At 40.2% G+C, this 24,238-nt stretch overlaps 1 protein-coding gene across 1 annotated transcript in view; it reads left to right on the forward strand.

Moving 5' to 3' along the window:
- MYO6 (myosin VI) overlaps positions 1 to 24,238 on the forward strand; it is a 692,995-nt gene that overhangs the window by 514,543 nt on the left and 154,214 nt on the right. The window lies entirely within an intron of this gene.

Raw genomic sequence — 24,238 nt, forward strand, 5'->3', positions numbered from 1 at the left:
TATTTCATCGCTCAGTCCTTTGCCTTTTCACTGAATTGTCAGTATGCTGTTTTGAATATTGTGCTACCATATGTTTGTTTTCTAGCATTTGTTGTACTTACTTAAGTGAGGTATGAAAGTTTCCACCATACTAGTCATGCACGCTTCTTTCTATTTTGCAAACCACGGGTGATCTCACCTGTAACTTCTTGTGCTTCTCTGATGAACATGCCAGTATGGATTATATGTTTTTTCCCTCTACACCATTAAACTGTGTGATGAAATATGCAAGCATTTGATGCACACACCACTAGGAGATGCTCATAGTCCAGCCCACCACTTTTCTAACTTTTAGCCATGCAGTATTTGACTGCATCTGTAAGATCTGTGCCTAACTTGAGGTGGAGGGTGATGTGTTGAGAAGCTTTAAATTTGCTCGGTGATTTATGGAAATAAAGAAATTAACAAATTAGATCAATATTTTTGGAATATCAGATGAAAGACCCCATATTAATGTCACCTGCTCTCCAATAATTAAATATAACTCCCATTTCTGATGGTAGCAGGAGACCTTTGTGCTGCAGTGAACTGCAGTTTTATGACATTAGAGCACCTTGTATGTGTCATAAGATTCTTGGTAATCTGACTTAAAGAAGTGCATAAATAGGCCTCACAATTCACATTATTTGTGCTTTTCCTTTTCACTTTGTATTTCACTGTTGACATGCATATACAATCACCCACAATAAAGTATGGTTTTCAAGACTGAACGTTATGTGGGGAATGCATAATGATAAATGATACTTTGTTTATGAAACTGTGATTGAAACTGAGCTGCATGTTAAGCTTTTATAGTATAGAAACAATGTCAACAGCATATATTGACAGTAGTTTTGCCCTGTAGTAGGGTAGCATTACTGGTTAATTTCCAGCCTAATAAGTTGTTAATCGTCATTCTTTCTTACCATTGTATCATCATTAATTACCTGTTATATTAATCATTTGCTCCATTTGTATATTAATGGACAGTCTGTTTGCTGACATAATATTATTTTCTTCATCAGTATATTTCACTGAGATTTGCAAGTTTTGTTTTTATGTACTTTGTGTAAAGATGGTTGATTACATGCTAATTAGCTTTACAAGTGAAGGAAATCCCTCCTTCCTCTTTTTATTGTGTGCCCCTTGTCACGCCTTGGGCTTATGTAATTACATCTGGATCCGCATACTTTATCTGCTTGCTTTTGTTTTTTTATTTACACCTCAGGTTTTAATCAGTGGTTTCATTGATTTTATATTGAGTAGCAAATTTATAAATAAAGTATATATCTTTTTAAGAACTGCATAAGCAGTGTGTCATGTGTTTGACCACTATGTTTGTTGTGTCCCTGGCAAATCAGTTACACAACACAAAATGCACACACACACACACACACACACACACACAATGCATGGTAGTCACAATGGTTTACTTTGATTTAATTTGTGTAAAGTTTGTTGGTGAACTGTTCATTACCTTTACAACTGTTGTAAATCTCTCCTGCCTCTTTTTTATTGAGTGCTCCTACAATTATGCCTTTTGCTTATGTAACTACATTTGGGCAATCCCAGTTTATTTGCTTGCAGTCCCTTGTGCATTGTTCTGTCTTCCAGCACGAATAAACAAACTCTCCAAGTTGTTTACCTGCACTGTCTTCCCTGGCTTATCTTTGCTAATGTTTGGGTGAAAATAACAACTGTGAATTAAAAAAAAACACTGATTTTCCCTTCTGTATTTTGTTTACATTCCATCCTTTATTACCAGATGATTTTTGTATGGATCACTTTTGCAGTATTCAGAGTTGGCTGGTAACTTCAAAGTAAGAGGAGAATAGAGGATGCAACTAAATTGTTGGGGATAATAGGAATAGGGTTGGTTTGTATTACAGGAACTCGGTGACCATTACCTGTGATTAAAGAACAGATGCAATGAGCCTCTTCTATCCACAAATTGCCTCAGCACCTATTCCTTATAGCCGCTTTACTGACTGTATACATCTAAGATGTCCGACTGCAATCAGCAAGTCCAGCATTAGAAGAAATGGAGGCCTAGACAAAATAATCCATTGAACCTCCTGCTGTACACTGATTCACATTGCACCTCTGCAATGCCCCTCACCTGATTCCTCCAACTCTGGCTCCACACCATCCAGACAGATTGCTTTTTTCTTGATTTTAAATACTTTGTCTTAAATTTTAGCTTTTTCCTTCATAGTTTTAGCACACTTTATCCGGCCAAGAATCCATTGTAATAAGTGTGGAGGAAGTAACTGAATTAAGCTGTGGAGGGGGGCCTGGAGGGGCCACTAGGGTCCTTGATGCTTTAAGGTGCATCTTAGAGCTTTTTTTACGGTCTTTTGATATAGTAATAATCTGAACAAAACTCACAAAAAGGAAGTAAATCCATTTTTTTTCTTTCAGGTTGTGTCAAAGCTAACACATAGTAGTCACTAATAAGCAGAGCAGACAAATTTTGTAAGAATATGTAAATCCTATTTGGTAGTGATAGCTACATCCTTACTCCTTCCAAATAACATCGTTATCCTATGTCTGTTCCTCTGACAGTAGATTATGATGAATATAAAATCACAAATGGCCACATGCATAAATTATGCAGCTATGAGTCTGTAGAAGGAAACTATAGCACTTGGATAAAATCTGCACAGAACCAGGGAGTACCTACAGACTCTACACAGAATGATACAAACTCAATGTGAAAGCAAGTTCTTGTGAGATATCAGTGATAATCATTGTACCACTGTGCCAGTGACCAGTTGGTAGCTCACACAGCCTGCCAAGACTAGAACAGACAGATAAACGTATGTTTGACTGTGAATGAAAGTGAACACATATGTCCAACTTGCTACATTTAGATACAGTGTACCCCCATAGCCATCAGTTACAGCCACTTTAATAACATTTTCATCCTCAGATATCCGATTTTGTTAAAAATAGTCACAGTGGCACATTCCATCTGGCTTCACACAAATGCACACTAGCTTTACAAAGCTAGAATAATGATTGCTTAACTTGCACAAATGACAGCAGGATCAGTCACTTGTCTTCACCAGTAGTCCCTGTACACAGCAATTAAGTCCAAATGTTTTGACTGTCTACTCCTTAGATGTCTGATTATGATAAAAGTAATGGTCACAGTCATGGATTTCATCTTTATTTCACATAAAACAGTGATCACAGTAAAGTATTATAACTTGCTTCACACAAATGCACATAAGTTCTGCAGAGTCCGATTAATAACTGTTTAACCTGAGCAATTGACAGCAGTGTCAGTCACTTTCATCCACAGATGGTTACTGTTCTCACCAGTTGAAGCCACATTTATTGTCTGTGTACAACTCAGACAGAAGATTTAAAAAATAAAACAGTTGGCTATAGTAATTTACTTTGTCCACCTACACACACACACACACACACACACACACACACACACACACACACACACACACACACACACACAGCCAGTTACAGACACTTGTATGACTTTGACTATGTGCGTCAAATGTTTGATTGGGATCAAATGAATGCATACATAAACAACTGCCACACAGTAATGTATCTTTTTCACTCACTGCTGTCAGAATACAGTGTCCAACTTTCCCTCACTTTCATGTCATACGTTTAGTGTATGAATCAAGGAGAAAGCTAAAATTAATGTGGGACATATAATCAAAAAAACAGGCACAGATCCTGCCCTTGTATACCTTAGAGTTTTTAGATCAACAGGATTGTCATTAGCATGATTTTTCTGCAAGTCTGTCATTATTTAGAGACTGCAGTTCTCACTGGTTTATCAGAAAATCACAGTTTTTCCCAAGGAGCAGACCAAAGTATGAGGACAAATCAGGGAAATTCTGTGAAATCAAGGCCAGTTTCTTTGACTCAAGTGGCTTTAGTCACCAGAGGCGGCCTGACTCAATAGAAATTACTCCTTGCTGTTTCAGACAGCACCCCAGAGAGCCACTTTTTGCGCAATGTGTTTCCATTCTACAAATGGCAGTAAGATATGTTGTAAGGTGTGATCACCTTACTTTTCATTTTCAGTAAGCATAATTCCAAGCCAGTTTGAAAATAGCCTGAGTAGAGTAAGTTGTTTTGACATTTTTTTCTAGAATTTGTTTGCAGAACTATGTGCATGCTCAATAGTATGCATGGTATTCTGAGGTGCAGAAATGCAATGAAATGGAAAAGATATCTGTGATTTTTAAATGAAAAAAAGACAAATAACTGAAGTACAGTGGTTGGCTATAGCCCAGCAGCTAGTGCATTGAGCTACCCCTGCATTCATAACATTATGGGAATTAACAACAGGCAGATGTCTGCCTGATTGGCCTGACTGTTACAGATTCTTTGACACATGCAGGCTCATCTCCAATCCCAGGAAACAGGGCTGCATTTCAGGTAAAAGGGGCAGTCAGTCTGCACCATCTTCATTTTTTTTTTGCCAGAGGTATGTGCTGTATTTTGGTAAGAAACTTCATGGTCACTCCATCCAAACTTGGCGAAGAAGCTCCTAGGTCTAGCAGAAGAGGTTTTTTGACAAAGCTTGCAGCAGGCCTCCAACTTGCCCAGTTCTTCGGGAGACTAGTCCATATAAAGAAACAAGGGGCCTTCCATATTCAGAAGAACAGAGTTTACTTTTGAGGGTGAAAAGTGTTTAGCATAATCTTACCAGATATTGCTCTTTCTTGGATGAGATTCAGATGATGAAGAAAGAGTCTCATCAGATTGCCCCACAGAACATGTCTCCTTTTAGAGACCCTCAGTCACATAATAGAGCAATACATCTGCTAGCTGGGTCTTGCCAAGCCTGTTCCCACTATGGTGCCACCAGTTTTGAAAGCCGTTGAAGATACTTTTATGGCAGCATCTTGGAGATGGACTCCCAAACTTCAGTCCCTAAGAAACCAGATTCTCCAAAGTCCAGCCGATCCCCAAATGCTTATATAAGATCCTGTGATGGGCTGTGCAGTAGTTCTGCATAATGCCATGAGGCACTTCAAATTATCCCTGGTCTTTGGCACTCTCCTAAATGTCAGGGAGGGCAGGATTTTAGATAGTATGGGTTTAAAAAGGCTACACTTTGGCCATTGTCACATTCTAGGCTTTCAGTTTCCAGACTTGCATAACAAAGAGCAAGGGTGAAATTCTGAAGCAAGTAAAAGAGTTAGCATCAGAAATCAAAGATGAGACCCTGAGGGTTCAGATTTTCAGGCTGCTCAATAGACACAGAAGGTAGTCAAAAATATTTCAAAGTGTAAGTACGATAATGTTGATGTAGCATATAGAGCAGCAGCCACAAGACCTATTACTGGAAGACATGCAAGGTTGAGAAAGCTACCCCTATCAGGATTTTAGAGGCAGTTTCTTAATTTACATGCATGTAGAGACATCTTTTTTTATAAAAATACTCAGTGAAAAAAAGTAAATGGAAACTGTCAGGTTACCTATTGTATTCTCGAAAACTGACAATGTTGAATCCGACATTGTCGACACGAGAATAGCGAAAGTGCAGAACGTTGAGCAGATAAATGGAAATCTCCATAAGGGGAGATTTCCATTTACTTCAATGTAATGCGGTCTCGGAGTTGGTATATTTAAGTAGCGGGGGGTGTGGGGGCTGTAGGGGGGCTTGTGCCCCTGCCTACACCCTTTAGATTTTCTTTCTTTTTTTTTTCTTTATTTTTTCTGAACAGTCGAAATTTTAATGGCTCGATCATTAAAGGTCGATCTTTAGTGATTCGAACCATTAAACTTTTGATGTTCTAATATAGACCCAAACTGTCAAACAACTTTTCCACTTATTTATTCACAGATACATTAGAAATAATCCAGCTGGACAATAGCCCTTCTATAGACATCAGACAAGAGGTCAGTAGGTCAGTCGTAAAAGAGCCTTTGAAAAATAGAGCTAGATGGGGGTAGGAGGGTGGGACATAAATTTGCTTATCTACTCTGAGAGGGAGGGAGAGGTTTCTATCAGCACTCTGACATGCTTCCGGTGATAGTGGCAGTGCTGTTATCACACAGCAGAGAGCTATTAAAATCTATTATGAGAGAAGGGCTGGCGCTAACTGGTGCTATGTGTAGTGAGGTGTGTAACATCAGCAGCTCTAGCAAATCAACTCATACAAGGAAAAAACCTGGAATGCAGGACAGAGTGTGCAACATTGCTGGCTGCTCCACTCTGAAGCATTTCCTCTTCTCAGCCTGCTAAAAAATGGTTCCAGCCCTGGAGTGAGTAGTACCAGGAGCACAAAGGAACGAATGGAGAACTGAAAGCAGACTTAGTGTAGTTGATAGTTAGATGGAAGGTATGCAAAGGGGGTCACCCCCCCCCCCCCAAAATAAATACGTAAGTGTCAATACAAGAAAAAGAGCAAGTCTGTAAGGCCTTTGAACAGCTACACAGAGCACTCATGACTCTATGAGAAGTACTCCCTTCCCTCCCTCCTTTTACCTCATGTCACCTGCTTTCTCAGGAGGCTGACTGGCTCTTTTAAGAGATAACTGGATGAAGATTAATTTGTATAACTGGGTCTTAGATGTCATTTCGTCTTGTTACAGAATAGATTTCATTCTCCCCTCCTTTCATGAGGATTCTTCTTGTCTCAGTTGATCAGTCGATGCTGGCCTTACCTCTTATCTCCTAGCCGAAGTCAAATCTGATACTCAGTACATCCAGTTCTTTAAGGGAGCTGCCCTGGACACTGTGTTAATCAAGGCCTTCCCATCACCAAAAAATGATGACCTTCCTAGGGGAATTTTTCTTACACCAGCCTCAGATGATATCATTGATGGCAGAAGATGTTCATCAGAGCCCTAAGGATTATGACATCTATTATCTTTCTGGTGGCTCAAGCAAAGCTCCATATGCAGAAACTCCTGTGGTATGGTAAGAGCAGATGAGGGCAACATTCATGTTCTGTAGAGTAGGAGTGCATCCAGAGTTTTCTTAGTGGGCTTATTATATCAGAACAAATGGGGAATGCATTTCTACTTCCCTGTCACAATCAGCACCTAATGACAGATGCAGCAGACAAGGCTTGGGAACACCCAGTGGCAGTTTAAAGGAGCATAATCAGTGGACCCCTGCCTAGGATAAGGTGCTCATCAGTGTTAAGGAAATGCTGGCCATAATACTAGATGGCAATTCCTTCAAAACAATTTGGAAAACAGGAATCTTGGTCTCAGTCATTGAAACAAGAGAGTCATGTGGTACATAAACAGAAAGTGAGGTATCTACTATTACCCCCCTCTGAAGCCTGGCGGTGCAAGCCTTGGAGTTAGCATCAATATCACAGATAAGTCTCAGGGCATCCTGCATACCCACAGAACTAATAAAACACAGCAGATACCTTCAACATAATGCAGACCAGCAGCCACAAATGGCATCTGAACAGAGCCATCTTCAAAAGACTGAGAAAAATGAGAATTACCAAGGATTAAAAAAATGTCTCCCCATTCAACCACCCACTCCTAAAGTACAATTCAAGCTTTTCATGCAGAATAGTGTGGGCACGGAGTAGTCTTCTTTTATGTGTACACCCAATCCCTTTGCTACCTTGGGTAGTACTAAATTATTTTATGTGTACGCCCATTCCCTTTGCTACCTAGGGTAGTGCTAAATTATTTTATATATACACCCAATCCCTTTGCTACCTAGGGTAGTGCTAAATTGTTTTATGTGTACACCCAATCCATTTGCTACCCACGGTAGTGCTAAAGATGAGAGTAGAGAGACTCAGCTTGATTCTGCTGGCCACATTATAGCTTTACTATCACTAGCTGTTCCTACTGGTGCAACTTGGAAGGACAACACTCTCTAACCTACTTATTGTAATAGACATGCTGGTGCAAACCTCTAAGGCTTTAAACTGACAGTATGGATAATGTGACACTCTTTCCAAACCAAAAAGTCTTTCGGCTTTTCCCGGTTAGGGGTCGCCACAGCAGAACTCCGGTCTGCTCATGATTGGCAGTGGATTTTTACGGTGCCATGTTGCCAGCCCGATGCCCAACCTTCAAAGAAGGCACACCCATTCATGCTCGCACCTACCTGCATGTCTTCAGCGTCACTTGACCGCAGGGAAGACATGTAGACTCCACACAGAAGGGGCTCCAGCCGAGAATTGAACGGGAGAACCACTTGCTGTGAGGCGACAATGCTAACCGCTGCACCATCGCGGCCATTACTCTTTCCAAACAAACAAACACCTATTTTCTAAGGGCATACTTAAAATAGTAAAGAAAAACATGGTGCCTAATACAAAGAATGCCTTGTCTACTAGCAAATGGAAAATATTCCTCATTTGCTCCATCAAGATTTATGAGGACCCCAAATGAACAGGAATGTCATTAGTGATTTCTTACTTGTCAGATCTTTCTTTTGGCATAACCATCCTGTTCTTCAGTAAAGGTAAGCATTTCAGCTGTCTGAGCATCGCTGCTTCTTCATCTGCCCTTTCATAGATTGTTTGCTGCAAAAAGAGTTAATTCATTTTGTGCTACAAAAAACTGTCTTGAATCTGATCAGCTAGCATCTTCTGTTCCACTTACATACACGTCCTGGAAGACAACTCGTTTAATGGCCATTACTGTGATGGATCTCATAATCGCTTGATTTTTTTTGTGAAGTAACCTTTCATACTGTTTCACAGTAACAGAATGAACGTAAGAAACAATCTTTCTTTCATGCCGAAAGTGATCTCAGTTTTCTGTATATCAGGTTATTTAATTGCTAGTCATCTTTCCCAAGCTAGGAAATAAGGAGGCAAGGATTTTGCACTTTTTGGATATCCCACTGGCAACTCCGTTATTATATTAACAGATCCAGCAACTTCAGAAATGCCCAACAGTTATCTGAGCCTTTCATCCCATGAGACAAGGGCAGGCCAGTTTTCAAATAAGCACTTTCCAAAAGGTTGAACAGCTGCATTCTATTTTGCAATGAAAAACTGGGAAAACTTTACAGGGGCAAGTTAGAACACATTCTACCATGCCATCTACCATAATAATAGCATTTTTCCGGAATGTGTGTGGTCTGATCATTTGTGAGGTAACTTTTTGTGCTCTGCTGTGTTTTTTTTTTTCCCAAACATCATAGGCCAGATCTACAATCCAGGAACAGGGAAGTGTTTGGCGCTGGTATCCTTCAAGTCCTCTTCTGAGCACTAAGCTATAGGACTACAGGGACAGACAAACAGTGATGTTTAAATTCTTTCCATGTATTTCCACTTCTGTCACCTGACACTGATTTGTAACCTTCCCATATGTATTGAATACTAGTGTAACAGTGATCCATATGAAGAACTTTGTATGGTTGTGTGTGTACACTGACCGTAACAATAAATGTTCAGGTAGGATCCCTGCTACAGTGCTAGCTCCAGCCCACCTTCTCTCCCCCAGTAGCTGAGATGGGGGAGTAAACAGGTGTTATTATCACCCACCATCACCTCTCCAGTAATGCATAGTCTGAATAGTGTAAAGGCTACATTTGGGGCTCTCTACTACAGATTATTGTCTAGCTATACTTTTTGAAATTATTCTGCTAAAAGAAAGCAAGTGGGGCTGTTACAGGACATGTACTCCATGTCTTCAATGGTTACAAAATGCACTGGCTGACTGCAGATACAGTCACACCTCTCCACATTGTGGAGGAGCCAACTCATGGCATTGTATCTACAGAACTCTATGACTCAGGCCTGTCGAGCTGACATCCTCCTGTTGGTAATTCTCATGTACTATGAATTACACCTGCAGTAGTCATCCTACTGAACACCTGCTGTCATCATAGCTCTCAATCTCTTTAACACAACAAATCTGGACAAAGCCTAAAATAATGGGGGGACAAAGGCTCAAAAATAGGGACACGTTTTAAATATTGCTCTTATAAACATAAAAAGTTGCTAGAATGACAGAATTTTTGTTAGCATGCATTTTCCAAAGGATATGAAGTCTGAAACTCATTTGTATGTCTGTATTTTGTGACTTCTATCCTCCCATGATTTGCTAGAAAATTATGCATTTTATGAGGAACAGACTAAAAATATGAGGCAAAAATCTGTACATTCTGCAAAAATCTGGACAGTTAAAAGGTATGGCTGTTATAGTACCCATACTTACATGACTGTACTTTCTCCTGTATTTAAAAAAAAATAGACACTGGACATGCTTACCTTCACTGCTGTCCTGAACCCATCCTTTTTTGTGGCACTAGACATTACTAATGATGCAGTGCCATGTCACAGGAGCAATGGTACACTGTACATATAATATTTTTTCTTACCTTATTTGGAAAGAAATGAATCCATTGTTTACAGCTACATTGTTTTAAGACCTTCTTTGCCAGTATTGGCTGTTTCACTCAGTGGGCTCACCTAAAAGAGAAACATGAAGAAGTGCAGGGGGTGCTTGTCCTGATGACTTTATTTGCAAGACCAGGACAACAACTGACTCCTCCTGCATGTACTACTACAAGTAATATGAAGCTGCCCTCTTCGTCTGAAAAATGTTACCAAGAAAAGGAGTACAGATGTAGGCTGAGAAGTGTTCTGATTTTCATCGATGTTGTAACTTAATTATTTATTACTATTTTTGCCAAAAAATTTAAATATATGTATTTAGGAAATGTTTATAATGGAATTACATAATTGTTTCATGATAGGTGATTTTGTCGAAAAGCACATTTGCTTTGCCTCATGTGGATACCCTGTGCAGTTCAATATAACAAGTACAACTTTTTTCTTTATTCTAGAAAGTATTTTTCTGTTTCTACAAACATTCCTTATATTGCTTCCTTTAAATAAATTATGATATGAGTGTTTATAGATTCATAGCTAAGTACGAGGTATTCATAGGCAAGTTTCAGGCAATCATTCTGCACACCATTACAAGCTTAGCCCATAACCCATATTCAGAATTTCCATCCAGCCTTAAGGAAAGCAACAGAAGATAGATCAGTGAAGAATATGAGGTTACCTATCCAATTATCTAGCTTTACCTTGAAGGGGGCAAGGGTGCTACTCTGCTTGACGTGCAGTGAAAGATGAGGTGAAGGATACATATATGAATCTGTCATACCAGCATGACCCCTGTTATCTGTTGATGAACATTTTGTTCCTTTAACCAGGCATTTGGGTAATGATTTGTTCTGTAAAGGAGTAAGATATCAAAGATGGTTGGATCTTTCATGGTTCAAAAGGTGAGACGCAGATCTCCAAGGAGGAGGAGTCTATAAGAGGCTGAGTATAGAGAGAGAGAGATGGCTGCCAGTTTGTCCTGATAACTAAGATGTTTGAGGACTCTGATCTTTTTAGTTATTGATTTCCGAGAGCTCTCATGTTGAGTGATGTTTAAACAAATGCATGCCAAAGGAGGCAGTGTATTCAATAATTTATTTATTTATATATTATTTTTACATTTGTTTAGTGGGACAGTCCGACTGGGCGTGAATCCCATTTTCAGCGGAGGCCCGGGGAGAAAATCCCTACAAAGATTAGTATGCAAAGTACAATATGTTACCCAAGTTAATAAACTATAGTACAGAGTCAAGATAGTTAAAAAAGTACAGTAACAAGGATAAGAAGGAGGATAAAATAATTATATTATAAGGAATGTATTGTGATACAAAAAAATACATTTGTAACCTCGTTTTGCTCTGTCATTTGGTGTATTCTTTCCTCTCTTCTCTCTTTATCACTCTTCAAAAACCGACTGAAACTTTACCTTAGAACACACTGGTTGTGCCCCTGTACTAAACTTGACTAGGCATCTATCCATCTGTTTAAACTTAGCTCTGCCTATCCCAGACTACTCATGAACTGTTATACATTCCTTTTTGACTATAAATACAGACTCCCTCCAAAACTACACTGTGTCCAACTTCTGTAAATACTTTCTAATGAGGAATTTCTTTATTTTAATACAATTAACCTGTCTTCTCTTTTGACTTTATTTCTTCTTTTTATGTATTATACCTGTATGATGTATTGTATATGCATTCTTACACTATGAGTATTTCTTTTTTGTCCTCGTGGAATTTTCTGTTGTAACCTGGAATATGCATTGTATATAATGAATGTTGCTATTTAGTCATTTTTTGGCTAAGTTTTTTATGTATCTGTCTTGGAGCTTATCTCCCGGGGCCTCTACTGAAAATTTCTATATCCAGTTAGACTGGCCTGGTCAACAAATGTAAAATGAAATAAATAAAATAAAAATAGTATCTTACACAGTAAACACTGTAAATACACATTGCTTAAATAAGAGCATAGAAAGGTGTTGTTATAAGCTTTCATAGGAGATTCAAATATGGTATGATCTATTAGGTGAGGCTACCCAGGGTCTGAATAGGTACATAGCCAAGATCTATTTAAATGGGACTGGAGGATTTTTTTGAAGATATTTTTATTTTCAGTGGTTCTAATATCTATGAGGATGGAATTCCATGTTTTTGCAACAGAAATGGAATACAAGGAGTCCCCAGAGTTATTGCTTTTGGCTGTATCAGCCAATGCTTTGTTGGTGGATCTTAGTAGGCGTTTGTTAGAATAGATATTAAGTAGGCCTTGCAGAGCAGGAATTCTATTGGAATAGTATAGTATTTGGTTGGCTATTGTAAGCTGGTTATACCTGAGCAGGTTGGATAATTCTAGCCAGGATAGTTACTTGATTGCTGTACAGTCATGTGTTCTGAAGGGTGAGTTAATTTCAAACTTATTTATTTTATTATAGCAAGTGTTTAGTTTGTTTAAGTCTGTTTTGTTTAGGTGGATGAGTTTGAGGGAGGCATAGAGAAGTGAGGATAATAGGTGGGTTCTACCGATGGTAGCTTTACTATCTATGGTGTTCCGAGTTTTTTATGGATATTTTTTATTGTCTGTGCAATGTGTACGTCGAATTTCATGTTGTGATCTAGGATAACTCCTAGTAGTTTGTGTGTTGGACAGGTGTGATAGGGTATTGTTGGTTGAGCATATTGTGAATGGAGGTGTGGGATCTAAGGGTCTGGTGGGATAAATATCATTAGCTGTGTTTTTTAGGGTTAAGTATTAGTTCGGAGTTGGCTGACCAGGTTTCAGCAGCAGTAAAGGATTCTTGTGTCAGTTTCTGGAGTTGAGGGAGTAATGGGGCAGAGCAGATTAGAGTGGAATCATCAGGGTATTGGACTTGGAGTGGCATGCTGGCTAGCTTTGTGAAGTTGGTTGATGATTATGTTGAAAATGAGAGGTCCAAAAGGAACCCCAGGGTGACAGGTAGGATGGGAGATAAAGGAATTTTGCCATTGTACTGCTTGTTGTCAGTTGGTTAGATAGTCTTGAAACGAGTGGAGTAGCTTAGAGTAAGATCAGAGAGAGCAGATAGGAGTTTGGGATGGGACACACTGTTGAAGGCCTTGGAGAGATCTAGGAATTCAGTGGATACTAGGCTACCATTGTTTCTTTGTTGATTTAGTGTGTTGGTAAAGCTAGTAAGGGATGTGGTAGTACACAATAGTGGTAGTAATAATGAGACAGATGAGATATGAGTAAAGGGAAATTAAGTCTTTTTTGGATGTGGCGGCTTCTTGGAAATGAGATGAGTCAAATACAAGGCTCTCTGAACTACTGTGGAGACATGATGGTCAAACAACAGGGAATCTTCAGCAAGAGTGCCTAGATTCCTTAACGATTGTGCTATTTCTGTATTATTCAGGGTCCACAGCAAACATCAAGCTAGTTGTGCATGAAACCTCTAATTACTTTCTTTAAAAATATTTGATTGGCTCCAGCATATTATTGCTTACTGCATTTCAGACTTCTGGCTCAGCAAAAACCCACTCAGAAAGATATTTGCAGCTCTGCATTCCTTCTCTTCTTCTAGGGCTGTAAAACAAAGATCTGCTGGTCAAGCAGCATTCCCAGTACTGCTGAGTAAGAACTTGCTAGCTCTGTTAGTGTGTACTGTAAGTCATGTGAGTGGGCAGCTGAGACATAAAAGCTGAACTGTGTGACATCATTATCTCATATTGTTCATATATGTTAGTACTAGGCTAGCTGTCCTTGTGGGTTATTTTTAATCCTAGACAATTTCCCTAAAAGTGAGAATCAAACCTTGTGTTTGCGAGGTAAACACCTTGAACATTAAGCCAATATCCAACCATGGAGTAAATGTGTGAGATAAATTCCTGCAGCTAAGAAATTATTTTTTATAAAACTTGCTAATTCTGTCACTTATTGCAGACAACACATGAAATGTCTCATAAAAAATGTCTTCAGAAAATGAAAAGGTATATGTTATGGTGGCTGCAAGATTTGGTACAATGCACTCCTCACAGATTCTCCTGCCCTCTTGTACCACCTTACTCATGTGGTAACTCTAACCCTACTGCAGCCCCTAACCCTAACTCTAACTCTACAACATTAGCTCACCAAAAAAAAAATAATTCCCTACCAGTACCTATACACTCAGCAAGAAACACACACATAGGAGCTAAAGTTATCACCTAACATAACCCTAACCCAGAAACCCTTGCGCATACACTCTCACATCCTTTAAAAACATGAACACACATACAATACATTAAGTCTATCCCCTTCCGTAGGCCCCTACTATAATCCTAACCTGCAAATGCTTGCTTCTACTCCTTATGTATAAACCTTGGGCATATCCAACGCTTTAGCATTATAATAAAACCCACTTGCTTTGAAACAATCTTTCTGCACACAGCAAAGGAATGCTTAGTGTTCCTAGCTTTGAGATTTCTGACACTTGGACATGAATGATCTTGATGAAAAAAAAACGCATCAGTAAACTCTGTTGATTAAAAGGTATTTTTGACAGAGTTTACTGCAACTATATAATCATAGATTCATAGACTTTTACTAGGCTAACAACCCAGGGGGCCTTTCTAAGCCTAGCCAAGTTTTCCTGAAAGAATAATGATGTCCTGCATCCAAATAAGGCCAGGCATTTATAAGTCACCTCTGTCCATTATGAACATGGGTGCCAGGCTTGGTGTAAATTTCCTATTCCTCATCCAGTTGTCTAGGTTGTGCTTAAACTGGCTAAAAAACAAACTCAGTTTCACATGGATATGAAGCCTGTTCCATAGGAGGGGCAGTCTTTGGTACACGTCTGTATCTCCAGCATGCACTGTTTAAGTCACAGTCACTAGACCTTCTATTTCTGGCACTTTTTGACTTACGAATATGTAGGAGATTCATAAGTGTGGGGTTTGTGGATGCCTTGTAAGCTAGGCATAGATCACCCTCAGCAGTCTACAGAAGACTGAGTAGAGGGAAAGGACTTTAAAGCACTCTGCATAAGGCAGGTTTGTTACACCTTGTGTTCTTTTTGTAAGGAACCTCTGAGGTTTCTCTGGTTGCTGGATATGCCTGGTCAGGTACCTACCAAAGGGAGCGTTGTACTCTGTAATTAGTCTGATAAGGACAGAGTACAGTGGGATAATGAGCTCTTTGGACCTAGATGCCATGCTCTTACTTATAAGTTGTGCAACAAAGAAGGATTTCCTGAGCACTGCGGCCACGTGATGGTCGAAGGTAAGGCTACTGTCTATGTGCATAACCAGATCCCTGACCACTGAATCGACTCTTAGGGGTGTATTATCAGTATGGTAATTAGCTGGGATGGTTGATTTCCCAAAGGGTACAATTATGCATTTCCTAGCACTACGTTTAAGACCATGGTTTTGGCACCATTTGTTAGTCAGAGATGGCCTTCTTGAAGAATGCTAGTGAGTGCAGGAGAGTTGATGATAACCCCCCAGCTTGCAATCATCTGCAAACTTAGTCATAAACCTTAAATATTTGCTTCCATTTCAGAGAAATAGATGCCAAGGAGCAGGCCCAATACTGAGTCCTGGGGGATTCCACTAGTGACTGGCTTTTTAGTGGAATTGGCTTCACCTATTTTGATCTCTTGGGTCTTTTCAGTGAGCCAGCTGGCTATAGAGTGAGGTGATAAAGGGGCTCATACCTAAGTTAGTGAGCTTGACTGTAATGCCTGACTTGGGTATATATAGGCCTAGTGCACTTCTCTCCATTTTCTTCCTTACTCTTTAGAATAATCTTGGTTTGGGAATTTCTTGGTACAATTGTTGCTATTTTTCATGTTCTTTTCTATAGCTTTCTCTCTTTGTTTGCTTTTTTTTTCGTGGTTGCTTCATCCTTCCTTGAAGAATGTCGGAAAGGCCTGTTGGTTTTAAGAAGTGTTCATTGTGTGGACACAAAATACCCAGTTTGGATGCCCACTCAGAGTGCATCTGCTGTCTTGGGATTGCTCATCTTGAAGTAGAGCCTTGGTTGATTGAAGAATCAAGTTAATTCTCCAGGGGTTACTGTTTTCTTCTTCTTCCTCAGTATCTCAAGTTTTCCTCTCCACTACTAAAGCAGCAGAAAAATATCAAGAGGAGAAAGGGGACAAGACTAATCAAGAATCAAAAGAAGAATCTGAAGAGTTGAGGAAGAGCTTCTTTGACTGCTGTCTTCCTTTGATGCAGACTTCAGCTCTTCCTCCAGAGATATCCAAAGTTTCAGATCCATCCACCTCTTCAGAACTAATTTTGGCTCCACATAAGTCTCAGTCCCATAAGTCATCCCGATTCTCTCTGGAGCCGATTCCATTGAGACTTCATTATGCTTTTCTGCAAGAAACTCCATGTAGAATTTCTAGACCTCCATCTCCTCCTTATTCTTCAGGTCTGCCAGGAAGCTGTCTGAAGCAGATGTGGACAGGATGATGAGAACATTTCTTACTACCAAAATTCAGTTTGGAGTTCTTTTGTCTCCCATTGGACCAGTGAGCTTCAGTACAACCCAAGCACAATTAGTGACTCCACTCCAATCTGCCCTTCAACTTTGGGGGTTCTGGATCTGAGAATTCTAGGATTTTTTGGTTCAGATCCAAAGACTTGTCCTTCATCGACTCCAGCATCTTCTCTGATCCAGACATCGCTGACCTTGTTGGAACTGGTAGGATCTCGGAGCCATAGTTTTGGTGCCAGATCCAGGGGTAGGGGGTTTGTCTCCAAGATTTTTAGAGCTCTCCCTTCCCCTCAGGGCCTCGGGACTAGACAGCTCAGCTCCAACCTCTATGTTGAGGCATTGTTATGGGGAGGTCTTAGATTTCTCCAGGCAGATAGCTTCAGCTCCTATTGGAACAGTCCTGGGCTCTAAATCTGTGTCTACATTTGATGCAGTGAAGACAGCTCTCCATATGAGACAGGACATCCTTACCCCTTGGGTCCTCCCCCTGCACAACTGTCTGCCCTGGGTCCTGAGTCTGCTCATTCTGTCCTATTGTGGCAGCCTGTCCATTCTAGCCTCAAGACAGTCCTTTTACAGGACTGTCCACATACTTCCCAAGGTTCCTCGGATCATTGCTGCAAGCAATTTCCTGGAGGCATAAATGCATGAGGAGGCACATTAATTTCCCACAGAAGTCACTGACTTCAATGATGGGGGGGGGGTCTCGCAGGTCACCCCGGGAGGATGTATCATTTGGAAAAATTCTCAAACTTCTTAGACAGAAAAGTGATTGATCTTTCAAAGCTCCTTCCCAGAGGAGGAGTCAGTGTTTCTTAAGGCATTTAGAACTTGCTCAGCTTCTTCCTGGGTTGTATCCATGGAAGATGAAATGGTGGACCTCATTTCCCATAAGGCTTGAAGGATCTGGATACAACAGAGCCCATTCCTAAGAAACTAGTCAAGTACTTAGTTGCACCTATGGACAGTGCCTTTTGGAAAAGTGGTCCCTCAGTTGATGCCGTGGTGGTTGCTACATTCACAAAAATGAACTTGCTGAGGAAAGTCCCTCTCTCCATTTCCCCTAACAAAGAGTCTAGGGCACTGGACAGATTCAGGAAGTAAATTCATGCTTCAGCAACCTTTGCTCTACAGTTGATGAATTACATGGCACATTTCATAAGGTTTCAGAGAGATCTGATGAAAGAGCTTACTAAATCCCACTCTGGGTCCATGATGGCAGAGGATAAAGACCATCTCTTCCCAACTGTAGGTACCCCTCAGTCCTGTCAAATGCCTTTATGCATCTGAATTCACAGTTTCGAGAGTGGCAGATTCAGGCATTACTGTTAGAAGGCACACCTGGATACACCTCTGTGACTTTGTGGAATTCTACAAGATATCTTACATTAATGCACCCTTTGATGGACCTACATTACTTGGGTCCAAATTTAAATAGATGCTCTCCAGGAGTAAAAAGGATGGGAAAACCCTATGTAACCTAGGGATGCATTTTTGTACTGCTTAGAGGACCTTCTCAGGAAACCATAAAGGGGGGTAGAAAGATGTGGTTCCAGAAATCACAAGGGTTCTCTCAGGACTATTATGGAGATAGATTGCCCCATGGCAGATGGGGTAACTCTAATGATAGATGTCACCTGTGTAGCAGGGGAGACCTGCAAAACCAAGGCTTCAGAGGGTCCACTTACTGAGAATTTTTTTCAGAGCCCCTGTATGATTACCCAACTGCTGCATTCTGGAGGCACTTAACTCTGCACCCCAAAGCCTGGACATCCATCACCATAGATGTCTGGGTGCAAGGAATAATTACCAGAGACTACTGCATTCCCTTTTCCCTTCCCCCACTCATTCACCCAGAATAAATTCTTGATGTACCACCCCAACAGAGGAAGGAAAACAACTTCAGAGATAGAAAAGCTGCTAAGAAAAAAAGTAATCCAAGAGATCCCACCATACCTCTCAACCTGCACACATCAAAAATCTGGACAAAGGCCCATGAAAAGTAGGTACAAATCTGTATGCTGATTAACATAAAATTTGCATATACAATTATATAATGCCTCCCACTCCAATGGAATTGTGGGATATCAACTTTCAAATGCAAACTGAAGAACAGACAACCAAAATATGGCCTCAGACCCAGATCCTGTAGTAAATGGTAACCATTTTTTTAAATGTGTAGCAATGCTGTTCATTGGGAAGGGAGAAGATGATGAACCTTAGGATTTTGTTTTTGGTGACTTGCAGTATGTGGGTTTCATGGTAAATGTAGGGCATTTAATGGTAGGTAGTAGTCTAATCTTAGCAAAAGAATATTATACTTTGCTAGGACCTCCAAAAGTCATTTTCCATGGCCTACTGATCAGTGGCATAGCTACAGTTTGTGCCAGCCGGGGCTGTCTTTGAGTTTGCCTTTCTTCCCCCCTCACAAAATCATAGTTGAATGGGGCCTCCCCATACACAGCCCACCCCCACGCAGCCATTCCAGTGTCCCATTACTTGGCTATTTCACCCCATTTACAATAAACACTGTAATGTGCATACTGCTTTACTTCTACAATGATTTTGATTTCATTTAAAAGTTTTATTTTACATTTTACAGCACAAACACTAATAGACATCTGCTAAACAAAACAATGCAGTCTCACAATGTAAATAGACTTAGCATTAAAATTTCTCTGCCCTTGAAACTCACATTCATTGAAACAGAATTGAAACCCACATTCAAAGAAAATGCATCTGGCCAGTGGCAGGTAAAAATGAAACAAAATGCATGAACCAATAATGACAAAACTGCCCAATTCAGAACATTTCCATCATAAAAGTCTACCCAGACATATACAATCCACCAGTATCAGTAAATATGCACATTCTGTGCAGAAGTAAAAGTCATCTAAATAATTCCACATTAAAGAGCTCTGTATCTAATGAAGAGGTTGCTGCTAGCAAACATCTTTATATTTCATTGTTTCATCTACAAATAAAGTGCCGATTGCCCTTGAGGAATAAATTGCCGATGCTACATTAAAAAATGATAAGCTAGTAATACTGCAATAAGGAATGGATGGCAAAATGATAACAGGTTCATAGTTACTAGTTATTGCTACCAAAGAAGACATTCTCAGGACTGCAGTATCCACTTCCTTTAAAAGTATGACACAGTACACTGTCAGCAATGCATCTATATACTGTGGGAGTAGAACCCACAGCCTTCTGCATCAAAAGTAAGTATTCTATCTGTTATGCTACTAACAATGCAAGCACACTTGGCATAAGCAGCCCTAAACTTCTCTTCCTCTGAAGATCTCAACTCCTTGTAAAATCTACTTGACACTCAACTGTATCAATCAGCTTTACAGCACAAGAAATCTGAAAAAAGCCAAAATTTGTTGGAAAATTTCTAGAATAAAATGTTGTGTTACCACCATGTATTTCCTGAATGATAGGAAGACTGAAACTTAAATGGCTATCATTTAGTGAATTCAGGTCTCAACATAGCTCTCAACCTCTTAGCAATAAAAGCCTGGACAAAGCCAGTAATGGGGGAAAACAGCCCAAAAATATTCAGTGAATTCAGTTCTCACATCAGCTCTCAACCTCTTAGAACAAAAAAAAACTGGACAAAGCTAATAATGGAGGAGTACAGCCCCAAAAATAGGGACAAATTTCAAATATTGATCTTACAAACTTAGATAATTTCTAGAATAAAAGGTTTTGTGTTACCATGTATTTTATGAAGAATATGAAGTCTGAAATTCAAATGCCTGTCATTATTTAGTGAATTCAGTCCTCACTGATGTGCCACATAAATCCAGAAAACCACAGATTTTATGAGGAACAGAACAAAAATATGAGGCAAAAGTCTGGACAGTTTTCACAAGTGGTGGTGGGTAGGAAATTCAGGCTCTTGCCACCTGTACCCAAGGTACAGAGTTTGAGCCTGATAACTCTAGCCACCAGGTATATTTGCCTGGGGGATTTTACTTACACACACACACGCGCACACACACACACACACACACACACACACACACACACACACACACACACACACACACACACACACACACACACACATGCACACATACATACTGCAGTGTGGACCTGATGCTTGTAAACGGTTCTGGAAAAAAGAACCGCTAGTGCTTGTAAACAGTCATGGAAAAAAGAACCACTAAGCTTGTGTATTAAACGCTCCACTCATCAACTAAACGCTACTAGAAGAAGAACCAAATTGCTGTTGTGTTGATTTACTCATCAACTAAATGCTACTAGAAGAACCAAATTGCTCTTGTGTTGATTTCCTTACCTGGAGCAGCTGGGAAATGCTTGCACAGTACTTTTTACTGCTGGCTGGCCGGAAAGTACATTGGAGCCTTCAGCCAATTCTGACAGGCTGTTCACGGAGCTGACATCATCACACATGCCTCTGCATGTGATGATGACAGCCCCAAAAAACAGGAAAAATAAATTAAAAAAAAGCCAGGAAATTCAGAAGTTAAGGGGTGTCACTCGTGAATCGTGACACCTAATTATTTGGACCTCAAAACTTGTAAAAACTGAGAAATTCGTACAGTTGAGAAGTCTGGGTCCCACCAGACCAACAAAGATTTGAAACCTGTTCAAGATTCTTTTTGAAGCCAAAGAAGATGGGGGACTTCAGATTCGTATTGGACCTAAGCCACTTAAAAAAGTTTGTCAAACGCTCCAACTTCCGAATGGTCATGTATCAGTCCATTCTCCCTCTTTTGAGGAAGGATGATTAGATGTGCTCATTAAATCCCCAAAATGTGTGCTATCACATAAAAATAGGTGGATGATCCAGAAAATACCTTCACTTACAGCTGGGAGCAAGTCACTTTCAATTCATAGCCCTGCCCTTTTGTCTCACCACAGCCCACCAGTGTTCACTAAATGTATGGCAGAGGTTGCAGCTCACCTGAAATTGCTGGGATTCTGGGTGTTTCCATACCTCAACAACTGGCTCCTCACAGCTCCCACCAGGCATCAGCTGACATGTGCCAGGGACAACCTGCTCCATTTATGTCTACACTTGGACATCACAGTCAATTACCACAAGCCTCGCCTCCTTCCCACCCAAGCGCTGAAGTTCATAGGATCTCATCTGGACACAGTTTCTCAAATAGCTTGGCTTCCTCAGTCCATATTGTCCAAATTATAGCTTCAGTGAAAATCTGCTGTCTTTTCTGTTACTACCAGCCAGGCAGGTCCTTCAGCTTCTTGAGTCAGTGGTACTTTCCATTACCCTTCTGCCCTTAGCAAGATTTTACATGAGAGTACTACAATGGCCTTTAACAGTCCTGTGATGTATAATTCGACATTCTTTGACATTCCCCGTTCAAATCACAAAGATTGGCTGACAACGGATCCATGCACCAGATGTTTCATAGAGCCACTCCTTTGTTCTCCCATTGCCCAAGGTCATGGTGATCATGGATGCTTCCCATTTGGGCTGGGATGGGGCATTACCTGGGACAGACAGTAAAAGGCATGGTGTCCCCCTTAGAGTATAACCTTTGCATCAATGTCCTAGAGATGAGGGCAGTCCTTTTAGCATTGCAGGCATTTCAAGGCATCCTACCTGAAGAGATGATTACTAAACAGACGGATAACATGTCAGTGGTCTGGTACATCAACAAACAGGGAGGAACCCATTCTTACCTCTTGTGCCTGGTGACATTGAGATTGTGGCAGTAGAAGATCTTGTCTGACAGTTTTCTTTTCAGCAATGCACATTCCAGATAAGTCCAGTGTTTTACAGGACAGACTGAGCAGATATGTTCTTATGGTTCACAAGTGGTCTCTCAATACTTCAGTGGTGGAACAGATTTTTTTTAATGGGGCCAGCCATGCTGTGGCCTGTTTACCTCTGTCCACAATTTCAAATACAGCAGGTGCTTTGCCCTAAACCCTCCAGTGGGGGAGTCATGTAGGGATGCTGAGATCCATGATTGGCCCCCTGGACTCCTTTCTGCCTACCCTCCCACACCTCTCATACCAAAGTTTTTACAGAAAGCTCATCAATGGAAAATCAAGGTTATTCTCATTGCCCCATTTTGGCCTAGACAAGTGTGGTTCCTTTTCTCTGTTCTTATCTGATATACCCTCCTTGGATTCTGGATCCATTTCTGGATCTTTTGTCTCACCCCTTCAGGCTACCTCACCTGGACAGATAAGCCCTTAGGTTGATCACATGGTTTCTCCACTTCCAGTGATGGATAGACAGTTCAGGCTTTCTTCTTGGGATTTACACATCTTTCCTTCTCAAAAAAATATCCACTAAGAAGATATACAAGAGCAAATCAAAACAATTGTCTTCCTCAGCAAAATGAGAACTCTAGACCCCTTTTCAGCAATATTAGAATTTCTGGTTTCCATTTTTCATAATGGAGCAGGTTGCTCTACAATCAAAGTACAGCTGACTGCAGTCTCCGATTTTCACGTAGGCAAAGATCATTAGTCATTGGCCTCCCTTACATTATGTAAAGCCATCCTTAAAAGTAAATTTTTGCTCAGGCCTCCTATCAAGGACCCTACCCATCCTTGGGACTTGAAGAGTCTTCTCCAGTCCTTAACTCGGTTTCCCTTTGAACCCGCAGCAAAGGCTGATTTAAAATTTGTGTCATGAAAAAACATTTTTCTAGATGCCATTACATCTGCTAGAAGAGTTTTGGAGCTTCAGACTTTATCCTGCCAACCACCTTTATCATTTTTCATAAAGACAGATTTTTTTCTTCACTCCAATCCATCCTTTCTTCTGAAAGTAGCTTCCAAATTTGCCATCAACCAGTCTATTAATTTACCAGTGTTCTTTCCAAAATTCTGCAATTAAGGGGGATACATGCTTCATTTATTGGGTGCAAACATACAACTGAGATTTTATCTCCACAGAACAAAAGTTATCAGGAAATCATATCAGTTGTTTATTTCATTTTTGAAGCCTATGTTGGAACAATCTGTGTCTAACATCACATTAGCATGATGGCTCACTGAATGTATTTGTTTGTATTTATAAAGATCAGCACAAGCACATACCACAATGTCAGTCTTCATTTCTTCTGTCTTCTTATCCAGAACATCTACAGATGGCATTTGTGCAGCTTATACTTAAACTGGTAATCATACATTCATAGCTCATTACACATTGGACATACTTTGTAGGAACTGAGGAGTGTTTGGCTCTGACAATCTCTAGAATATCCTTCAATGAGACCACTTTGTGTTGATACTAGCTGGGGACTCTGTCCCAAAGGTTGAGGAGTGGACACAAAAGACAACATCAGATACAAATGTTATGGACTCACCACAGCACTGTATCTGTGTTGTCTGTTTTCATCTTTCCTCAACCTGAACCCCCTTCCTCTGGAAGAAGATATCCATATAATCTCCTGGTATGACCTGGAGGTATTTCCCCT

Source organism: Protopterus annectens, chromosome 1.part0, assembly GCF_019279795.1.
Source record: "Protopterus annectens isolate FY-2018-M chromosome 1.part0, PAN1.0, whole genome shotgun sequence".
NCBI classification, from domain to species: domain Eukaryota; kingdom Metazoa; phylum Chordata; order Ceratodontiformes; family Protopteridae; genus Protopterus; species Protopterus annectens.